This window comes from Ursus americanus, chromosome 5 (assembly GCF_024610735.1).
Source record: "Ursus americanus isolate L20-20 chromosome 5, mUrsAme1.1.p, whole genome shotgun sequence".
NCBI classification, from domain to species: domain Eukaryota; kingdom Metazoa; phylum Chordata; class Mammalia; order Carnivora; family Ursidae; genus Ursus; species Ursus americanus.
In genome coordinates, this window is record NC_142131.1 from 39554429 (window position 1) to 39565568 (window position 11140).

The 11140-nt window shown below is 40.5% G+C and overlaps 1 long non-coding RNA gene across 1 annotated transcript in view; it reads left to right on the forward strand.

Moving 5' to 3' along the window:
• Positions 1-8769, forward strand: part of LOC148110079 (uncharacterized) — a 319030-nt gene extending 310261 nt beyond the window's left edge. The window contains exons 3-4 of the long non-coding RNA XR_015724326.1: positions 6239-6368; positions 8666-8769. This is a non-coding gene — a long non-coding RNA (uncharacterized LOC148110079). The remainder of the gene's footprint in view (positions 1-6238; positions 6369-8665) is intronic.
• Positions 8770-11140: the final 2371 nt, after the last annotated feature.

The following is an 11140-nucleotide window of genomic DNA, read 5'->3' on the forward strand; positions in this document are numbered from 1 at the left end:
CACCTATGAAACCATCTGATCCTGGACTTTGGTTTGTTGGGATTTTTTAATTTTTTGGTTGGGGGAGTTGATTACTGATTCAGATTACTGATTCAGTTTTGTTACTGGTAATTAGTCTGTTCAGATTATTTCTTCCTGATTCATTTTTGGAAAAAATGTATATTTTTAGGTACTGATCCACTTCTTCTAGGTTGTCCAATGTGTTAGCATATAATTTTTTATAGTAGTCTCTTATAATCATTTGCATTTTATGGTGTTGGATGTTACTTCTCTTTTTCACATACAATTTTGAGAGTCCTCTCTCCTTTTTTCCCGTGAGTCTGAGATAGAGGTTTATTAAAATTGTTTACCTTTTGAAGCAACCATCTTTGAGTGTCATTGTTTCTGTTCTATTTCTACTGTGATGTTTATTAGTTCGTTCCTTCTACCTGCTTTGAACTTTTTATCTAGTTCCTTTAAATGTATGGTTAGGTCATTTGAGATTTTTCTTGTTACTTAAAGTAGACCTGTATTGCCATAAACTTCTTAGAACTGCTTTTCCTATATCCCCAAAATTTTGGGCCATTTTCATATGTCTCCATGGATTTTTTCATTGACCCATTGGTTATTTAATAGCATGTCATTCAGCCTCTGTGTTTTTGTGGGTTTTTTTCTTGTAATTGATTTCTAGTTTAATACTGTTGTGAGAAATGATGCTTGGTATGATTTCAATCTTCTGAAATTTATTTATTTAAACTTGTCTTGTGGCCTAATATGTGGTGATTTCTCCTGGGGAATGATCTGTGTGCACTTGAAAAGAATGTGTATCCTGCTGTTTTTTCATGTAATTTTCTGTATATATTTATGAAGTTCGTTTCTTTCAAAGCCATTGTTTCCTTAATGATTTTCTGTCTGGATGATTTATCCCTTGATTTAAGTGGGATGTTAAAGTCCCCTACTATTACTGTTGTCTGGTAATACTTGCATTATATATTTAGGTTCTCCATTGCTGGGTACATAGATATTTATAACTGTTATATTCTCTTCTTGGGTAGACCCCATTACCATTATATAATGCCTCTGTCTCCTCTATAGAGGAGTCTTTGTCTTCAGGTGCTCTGAGTGGGGTGGGGGCTGGTGGGACAACTGAGGCATGTGAGTTGTCTGGAACTGAAATGGTACAGGCCTGGTGAGTATTTTGGTATGCTTTGTGCCTGTGTCATGGTGGTGAGATAGCTGGAGCTGTAGTGAGTACTGTTCAGGGAAGTCCCCTTCTGTGCCTCACTAGAGCCCCCATGGTGAAATGGCTAGAACTGGTATATAGGCTAGGTGCCCAAAGCTTACTAATGCAGTGGGCTGGCTCGGGATCTCGGATGTTGCTTTTTTTCCTGTGCTATCTGGGGGGCAGGGGGTAAACTCTAACGGTTCCTAGCCCGTCCAACCCCAGAGAGAGTTCTAGCTGTTTCCCTGCTATTTCGCAAATTTCTACAGTCAGTTTCTTTAGTTCTTTCAAACCATAGTTTTGTTTTTTCTGTGGCCCAGAGCAGATGAGTCTGCTCATGGCTCCTAAGAATCCCTCCCACTGCATTCTGCAGTGGGAGGGGGGAGAGTATAAATCATGAATAATTTTCTTACTGTATGACAGAGAAGTCCAACCAGTACTTAGGTATTTACCCAAGAAACATGCAAAATTTTGTCCACACCATGCCTGTAAGTCAATATTTATGACTGCTTTATTCATAATCACCTAAAATGAAAACAACTCACATGGACTTCAGCAGGTGAGTGAATGGATAAATAATAATGGTACGACCACTCGATACTTAGTGCTAAAAATTCACTCATTTTTCTTATACAGAACAACATGGATGTATCTTAAAAACAAACATGATGGTAAGTGGAAAAAGTCAGATACAGAGTATGATATGCTGGGAAAGGCGAAACTCTAGGGACAGATTACATATTAGTGGTTGCCAAGGGGTAGTGGGTGGGGAGGACATTAGGTACCACGACCTGCAGGGAAACTTTACGCACTTGTCAGAGTTGACCAAAGAACTTATTTTACTCTATATTGGTTATACCTTAGTAAACCTGAGGTAAAAACAGATATATGGGACTTATAAGATGCCCAAATAAATGCTAAGATACCTGTACAACTTTTAGGTATGTCAAGTATGATTAAAGATGAAAATTATTTCTAAATTAGCCATAAGATTCAGTGCAATTATAATCAAAATTTCTTATAATTTCTCAAGTGATTTCTAACATCATAGAGCTAAAGGGGTGACTTGCTTTAATCAAATATCAAGCCTTCCTGTAAAGCTAAGGTGATTAAAATGTATGCTATTGGCTCAGGGAAAGATAGATCAATAGGAAAAAATAAATACATGTTGAGACTAAAGTTTCTTGAGTGCTTTATTAGGGAAGGAAGCATATATACATGATATAGACCTAAACATGAGGGAAAAAAAAAAACTTGAAAGAAAATCTCCCCTACCTAAATGTTTGTTAGAATACTGTTAGTCTTAAATTGTAGAGTAAGAGATCAGTAATTCCAACTATAACATGTATAACTTCATTAGTAAAAAGAAACCATAATATTAAAGGAGCCACAGTAACCTAGAAAATAGAACCAATACTTACTGATTGGAATTATTTTGGGTTTTTCTACTGCCTGTAGTAAGAAAGAACATGAGGAGAATCCAGAAGAAAATGGGCAAGGGATATGTACTGGTAACAGGAGAAAGCACAATTTATTAGGCAAGTAAGGATGAAAACAGAAACAATAGTATTAGAAGCTGGGAAAAATAGAAGAAAAAGTTATCATTTCAAACCCATTATGTTGACAAGAGCTATAATTTAAGTGGATATGAGAATTGAAATCTGATACCCAGCTGCTGGGAGTGTAAACCGGCTTGGGAGGGCAGTATCTCTTAAAGTTGAAAAGAAGCATATCCTACAACCTAACAGTTCCATTTCTTAGCATTCTCTCATACCTATATGCACAGGGTACCCAAGAGCATTCTCTGTAATAGAGAACAATGAAACACCACCAAGGGCTATCAATAAATGGATGGAGAGTTAAACCATAGTGCATATATTAATATAATGCTGTACAGTACAAAAAGGAGTATCACTAGATCTAAATGTTTAATTAAAAACATGTCAAGTAAGCAAAAGCATGTTACAAAATAATGTGCAGAATGTAATACCATTACATACACTAAAAAAATAATAGTAAGCAGAGTGGTAGCTTTCGTGGATAGAAATTTTAAAATTTAGACATCAGTATACTAACTTAAGAATAGTGGTTTCACTTTGAGGGAAGGGGTAGAGCAAGTTGGCTCGTGTAGGGGAACATATGGAACTTCAGCTGAATGTACACAATTTCACTTCTTTAAAAAAATAAACTAGGCTAGTTAGTAGAGACTAACCTGAAATGTGACTGGTAGAGACAGTGTGTAATCATTTGTCATGTACTTTATACATGGTCCCAGTTCATAATTTAAAGGGATCATGCCAGGTTATGCAACGGGGCAAACCATAAAATGTTGGTCCTCACCTCATAAATTTACCATTTCATCTAAAAACAAGGTTGATGAATTTCCAAGCTGATGGCTAGGCTGAGAGTGTTGAGGTTTTCTTTGGAAAGGGACCACAAAAATCCTCTCTTGTGGGTCTCTTGGAGTCTTTGTTATAGGATCCTTTCAAGTACTTTCTCAAACTCTAGAAGGAGATTACTGTCTTCTCCTACCGATCTTCCTACTTCTTATGTATGTTCCATAGATGAGCGAAATCATATGATAATTGTCTTTCTCTGCTTGACTTATTTCACTTAGCATTATTCCCTCCAGAAAGGGATAAAGAAAGGGGGGTAATCAGAAGGGGGAATGAAGCATGAGAGACTATGGACTCTCAGAAACAAACTGAGGGCCTCAGAGGGGAGGGGGTGGGGGAATGGGATAGACTGGTGATGGGTAGTAAGGAGGGCACGTATTGCATGGTGCACTGGGTGTTATACGCAACTAATGAATCATCGAACTTTACATCAAAAACCGGGGATGTACTGTATGGTGACTAGCAGAAATATTATTATGAAAATAAAAAGGAGATTACTTTTCAAGAGTACTGGGGACTTTTAACTCAATTTGATTACTAACCCTATTTTATTCTTGGATTTTTACATGTAATACATTACTTATGTGTAATATTTTAGAGATAGTCATTATCCAGCTTCTAGAATGGCCCATGCAAAAAAATTCAAGATACTGACATATAAAGAACACAGGAAATAGGATTATGATACTTTCACATTTTTTGCAAATATAAGCCACCAAAATTACCACTCTACCTACCTTCCCAAATGTTTTAATTATGATTGCTATGTAGCCATTTTCAATATGTTTTTTATACGTTGGAGTAAATCTTAATTCCACAAAAAAATATTTACCAATGACAGTAATAGTAATCCTCACAGCTGGTTTTGAGGACAAGGTAGACAGATCTTTGGTTCAGTGAAAAAGCTACAGTAAGATGTATTCTGTAATGCTGCTTGTATGTCAATATTCAAAATTATAAATGCAAGTAAGTGAATGATAGTGCTATATTCTTTTTACACTATATCCTTTTGAGAATGGTCATTTATCTTTTTCCTTGAGATTTTTGAGATTTGTCAAGGGAGAGGCATGAGAGCTGAGCCGAGATTATTTTTCAGTACATAGTTCTGAGTCTTTTCAACATGAAGTGATAATTCTGTACAGGGTTGTAGAATTTAAGCCAATATAGTTTGAAACTACCTAAAAAAAAAGATTTTAGTTTGATATTAGTCACTTGTTCTAGCAGTTGAAAGCAGGGTATCTATTGATAAACCTTTTACCTGGTGCATAAACGTAAATCAGCATAAATTAGGATACTGTTTATATTCTCAGTGGTCTTGAAAGAAGAGTCTTTGAGAGAAGCACTCTAGAGACAGCCATGCCCTTCCATGCTATTTCAATCTGTCACCTCAGAAGTCCTTAGAACTTGAGCGAAAAGCAACCCCCACTTGGGACTATAATGAGGTCTTGTACTACAGCTGAACAAGGTTTCTAATCAGAAATGCAGGACAAAGGAAAAAATAATATATTTCTCACAAATTCTAAATAGCTTTCCCCACAAAGTGGAGGGGATGGGAAAATTCACGTCATGGCTCTTACTGGTCTTCCTGCCACTCCTGTAGACAATTAAGCTAAAAACTCACAACTAGTATAGAATTTCTATCAAGAAATATATACTCTCTTCAACTAGGGGTAACTGTGCTTTAAAAATGAGATAAATTTTATTCTGCATCCATGAATACTGAATTATACTCATAAGGCTAATGATGATAAACATATTAGGTAAACATCAAAGCTTAATGAAGTTTCTCAGTTATCTAGTAGATTTGAGCTTATGAAGTCTGACTAGAATTAGGACAGTGGTTACTTTTCAAATTTGATTAAATTACGCCTTCTAAGTTCCAAACTCAGGATTTTACTTGCACGTATACATTATTTGAGAATGCAATTTCTATAAATTTTGCTTCTACAGAACAAAGAGATGGACTATGAATAAATACGACACTCTTAAATAGATCTTTACCCATGACACTTTTTTTTACACATTTTACTATGCTGTAAGAAACTTAAATGTAATGCCCAGTCACAAAGGATGGACATCTCTAGCGTGTTTGCATGGAGCCGCTGTGGAGGGTGGAGGAAGAAGGCAAGGTTTAACTGCTAGCTCTTTCCCAGGTGTAGCCTCCTGTTGGTCAAAATTTGCCCTGCTGGGTTTAATGCAGAGCATGAAATCCGCCATAATAGCTGGTTCGCTAAAACGTAACGTGGAGGCCGCTGCGGGCAGGGAAGGTTTCGGAGGAGGGCGTAGGCCTTTGGAACGCCGAGGCCTGCGTGACCACTCTGCCGTCGCAATGCCACGTGGACTTGCCTTCCCGAAAGTTTCCTAGCCCAAGCAGCTGCCCTGAGATCTAAGAGACGCAGGCATTGTCCCTTAGGCTATGTTTAGCAGAACTGGGAGAGCACGCCCAAATTAGCATTTCGTATCTTTTCCATGAACAGATCCTCCCAGTTTTCAGTAAGACCCCTTGTCAACATCATGTGCTCGAGACACAGTGATAAGGATTTGTGAGTATCCTGAAGGACCAATAAAAGTGGGAGCACAGGAGAGCAAAGGGTCTTCACCTCTGAGCGTTGACCCCCTTACCTTCTCCTCTCTTTCACAGGGAAGTCTGGAGTAATCTTTCATCCATCGGTACAGGGATTGCTGGCCACTCCCGGCAAGTGGTGACCCTGACGTGACCATCTTGTAACAGACACCATACGGACCCCCTGAAAATGAGAAGTCTGCGTGCAGTAAGTGGGCATCGGCTCAAGACCGAGTTCGGGGAAGTTTCAGGCTTGGGTATTTTTACGGAATTAAAAGTTCTCAAAGAACTCCAGATCTGGGGCAAACCTCTCTCTCAAACAGAGACAATATATTAAGGAGCTGTTTCTCACTTATAGTAGCAATGGTAGCCTGTAAGAGTTGCTTTAAAACCTTAAGGTGAGTGGGGCTTTTGGGACAGAGGACGAAATTCAGGGTTTGTTAGAGGTTATTGAACAGAACTCATGGTTCCCTCACCGAGGAACTTAAGATTTAGAAGTATGGGAGAGAATTAGAAAGAACTGGAAACATTGCCATAAACAAGGTAAAAGGTGCCTGCTTGCTTCCCTTATTATGTAGGGTCTAGTCAGGTCCGCCCTGGCCCCTTTACATACTACATACTGAGGACACCTCAACCGTCTTTAAAGAAAAAGAAGGGGAATGTACGACTCCTTCGGCTCCTGAAATTAGCTCTTTAGCTTCTCAAGTTAGACCCAACAAGGAGGAAGAGCTCCCTTCTCCCCCCCACCCCGCCCCTACTTAGTCTATCCTTACTGGGGGCTGCATCTGCGAAGCGACGCTTACAGAGGAAGAGTTCCTAGTAGAAAGACTACATGTGTTGGAGTGTTGCTTAGATCATGATAGATTTCTGTTTCCACTGTTTTCCATCAAGTCCTCTACTAACTACTTAAGCTACAGAATTGGATGATTTCCCCTTGTAAAACTTCTAGTGTTTTCTATAGGTTAAAAATGGCAGGTTCTTCAACGCAAGGTAAAATAAGACATGACCTTCAAGGCATGGTATTTCGGTACATACACCAGCACCCATCGCAGTCTAAAACGTGATGGGGAAGTGGAGGGGAGGGCTGGCCTTCCTCCTACAAGGGTCTGTATCAGTGGCAGTGGACATAGCGATTTTGTTTGGGGGACACCTCACGTCACTTTGACACCAGGAACCTCTGACGTATCCCACGTGGGACACCACCTGGGAGTCGGGGATTTTCTAGGTAATGGACTTTCTCTTTTCTTCAGTTCCCGAGGACTCTCCCTTGGGGTGCCTTTTAATCCACTGGAAACAGTTTGGATTGCAAAATTTCGGAAAGGATTGATCTCCTGTAATGCTGCATGGCCTCAGAGGGTTCTATCAGTTAGATCTCTGCAGTAGGAAAAGGTCAACGGACCTAGGGTACCCATTGCTCCGACCTAGGCCTTCATTGCTCTACACCAAAACCCCAATTTAAGGGCCTTGCAGAATTGGTTTGCCCGAATGTGTTTGGCTAGTAAACTCCCTCCTGACATAATTGGATAATTATCTAAACAGGCCTCCTCCGAGTAAACCCAGGTTACTGGAAGAAACACAGGCCATCCCAGACAAAGGGGACTCTTGAGTCTCTAATAGATGTGGGGGTTTCTCCCTCACTCATTGCCCAGGTTAATGGCTATCATTGGAGCTATCTGTGGTTAGTCTACCTCAGGACACGGACTTCATGAACATTCCCAAGCAGCTGCCTAAACTCCTTTGTTTCGGGGAAATTCCCTGTCTTCTCTGGCCCCACAGGGACTGCCTATTCCCCACAGTTGGCAGGAAAATACAGCGTCTGCTCCTCTGCTGGAGCTGAGGAGTTCTAGAACCAGGAACCCTTTTTCGGCCTTCTGGCAGCACTTTGCCCCTTGTTTCCCCCTCCCCCTTCTCTTTCTGCACTACCTTGGGTGTGGCTTGCATAACTGGCTTCCAGACCGTCCTCAGTGCCTCAGGCATCATGGCTGCTCCTACCCTAACCATCAAGGAGCAAGAAGAGCAGCCCTGGACCTAACACCACCCAGTCTAGATTTCCCCACCAGTGTCTCAGGCAAAAATTGACAACAGGGAGCAAAAAGGCTCTTAAAAGAGGATCCACGTGGAACACAATTCGGTATTTTAAGTAAGTCTATCAATTCAATTAAGATAGACCCGTCTTTGAGGTTATCAGCATTAAATGTAGAAGTTATTCTATTGAGATTTACTAAAGGTCAAATAAGCTCATGTTCTCTCTCTTGCAATTTGTTAGCAAAAATGATTCATAAATTTGCCATCTAAAGAACTCATGGTGCAATAGTTCACAATTGGTTACTACTTAGTCATTGGAGACTAAGATTTCTAAGACAGACAGCAAAATTCAGCTCAACATTAATTCCTAATGGTCTTAGTTAGTCCTAGAGTCCAATTTTTTTTCCTGATATTTAAAGATGTGAATTCAACAAGCCATGAAAGTCTGTATATCCTTCAATCTAATAAATCCACCTCTAGGTTCTGGTTCAAGATGGTGATGCAAGAAAATGTTAAACTCACCTCCTCCAGTGGACACCCCAGCTCCACAGCCATCTATGGAACAATGTCCTCTGGTGGCGGCGGAATACAGAGAAGCAGGTAGGAAAGGCTGAGACACAGGTTTTCTATAAACCCCACTGCCAGCATGGGAACCCACATTAGGCACCCCAACTGCGTCCCCCAAAGCATCTGGTTTTGAAAACCAGCAGGACACACATCCAGGACATCTGTGGGTCTGCGGTAAACTAAGTCACGGCCCTTAAAGTGCTTGTATACAGACTCACACATTCCAGCGCCCAGCACAGAAACAGTCCTTTGCAAAGCACTTAGATTTTACATGCAAAGGACTCATTTGCAAATTTTAAAGCGTAAGTCTGCCATACTGTACAGGGGTGAAGGCTGGTCGGCATCTTCCTGTTCCTCTTCTGACTTGCTAAAGCACACGGTCAGCGTTCTACCCTCGCTATACAAAAAGCAACAAATGTAGGAACTCAGTCCTCAGTGAAAGAGGCCTATGACCTTATGAGTGATCTGAGGGACTGCCTTCTAATTAAATACCAGCGCTGAATAAAAACTCTACAGAGACCTTGCAAAGTGGGTACAATCCTCACATTCTCCCATTGCCACTTGCCTTGGCACTAGTATCTCCTGGAGAAAAGTTCTTTAATGTGTCTGGTGCCCAGGTTTTTGCAGCTGCCACCCAAGGAACACCCCCTATTCACCTGGATCTGACAGCTATGGGCATATGTGTTCTAGTCCCACCAGGGTGTAAACCACCCCTAGGGCACCGCACAGACCGACTGAAACACACGTCGCCAGCCTTTCGCTGAAGGAGGCCTCGTCGCTTGTCCTGGAACTCTGGCTTTAGGGGCAGACTTCAGGATTGGCACACATGCAGGAGCTTCATTACAGTTTGTGACTACCACCCTGTGGGTATTCCTACATTGCTTGTCTCTGGTGGCCAGTGGTGTTTCACTGTGGTCTTAGAGGATTGGATATATTTCCATTCCTTAAAAGCTGCTTCCTAAGGGCCTGAATTCCAATCAATCAAGCTGAACGTAGGAGCTAAGATCCCCACCCACCCCTCCTTTGGAACACGGACTAGTTTTGACACACACGGAACTCCTGGGAAGTAGTAAAACTGAAATTGACTGTTTGTTTGGCTATGCACGAAGGTTTGAAAGACAACCAAGAGCTGAGGCAGGGTGAAATAATGAGGTTAACCTCCTACTCAAGGCCCAGGGTTCAAGACCGTGAAAGAAGGCCGTTTCATCTAATGCACAGAAACCAACACAGTCAAGAAATCTGAATAGAGAAATGTGTTCCAAATGAAACATTAGAAAAAAAGATGCTCACCAAAGCTGGGAGAAGAATGAACACCGTGAAAAATTGAAAGTGACAACAAGATGTCACAGAGCTCAAATATAATAACTGCACTGAAAAACACACTATAGGGGTTCAGTAGTAGAGCAGATGCAGCAGAAGAAAGGCGGAATTACCCAAGCAGACTAGTGCTCACATTGCAGGAGTTTCAGAAGAAGAGGATAGAGAAATGGGCAGGAAACTTAACTTAAAAAAAAAAAAAAAATGAGGACTGAAAACTTCCCTAAACTGAGGAAGAAAACAGAAGCCCAGCTAGAACCAAATAAGATAGAAAAAGACCTATTCAAGGACCCATTATAATTAAAATATCAAAAGTTTAAGGCACGGAGACACTCTTAAAAGGAAGAGAAAAACAACTTGCTGTGCACAAGGGAATTGACATAAGGTATGAGATTTTTCAGAAGAAACTCTGCAGGCCAGAAGAGCATGGCACGATATATTTAATTTCCAACCAAGAATACTCTGCCCAGGAAAGTTAGTTATTCAGAAATTGAACAGTTTTCTAGACAAAAGCTAAGGGAGTTCATTACCACTATACCAATCTTACAATAAATATAAAAAGGACTTCTTTAAGCTGCAGAGAAAGGGTGTAATTTGTAATGAAAAAATAAAGTATGACTCTCACTGGTAAAGGTAAATAATCACTAAAAGTAGTGGATTTAATCACTTATAAAGTTGGTATAAAAAGAGAAAGTTAGTGATGTGGGGAACAAAGGCAAAAGAACAAACTAAGTTTCCTTACTGCCTCCAGCCCATTGACAAGTCCTTAAAGCAGGCAGAGTGACCTTCCTCTGGGAGCTCAGCTGCCTCGATGTTGACAATTTGCTAAGGGCAAAAGGCAATCTTAATATTACCCTGACCCCCAGGATCCTGGATCCTGTGAGTACTTTAAATATATGGAAATCCCTTTAGAAACTTCTTTTATCTCTATCCTCAAGATATATGTTAACAATCATCCTCCAAACATGTGGCCCCCTGATACATATCTGTAGGGTCTCACATGACTGAGGGTTTACTAAACAGTAATAACATCTTCCTAACAATAACTAACCCCCTCAACGTCCTAGAAAG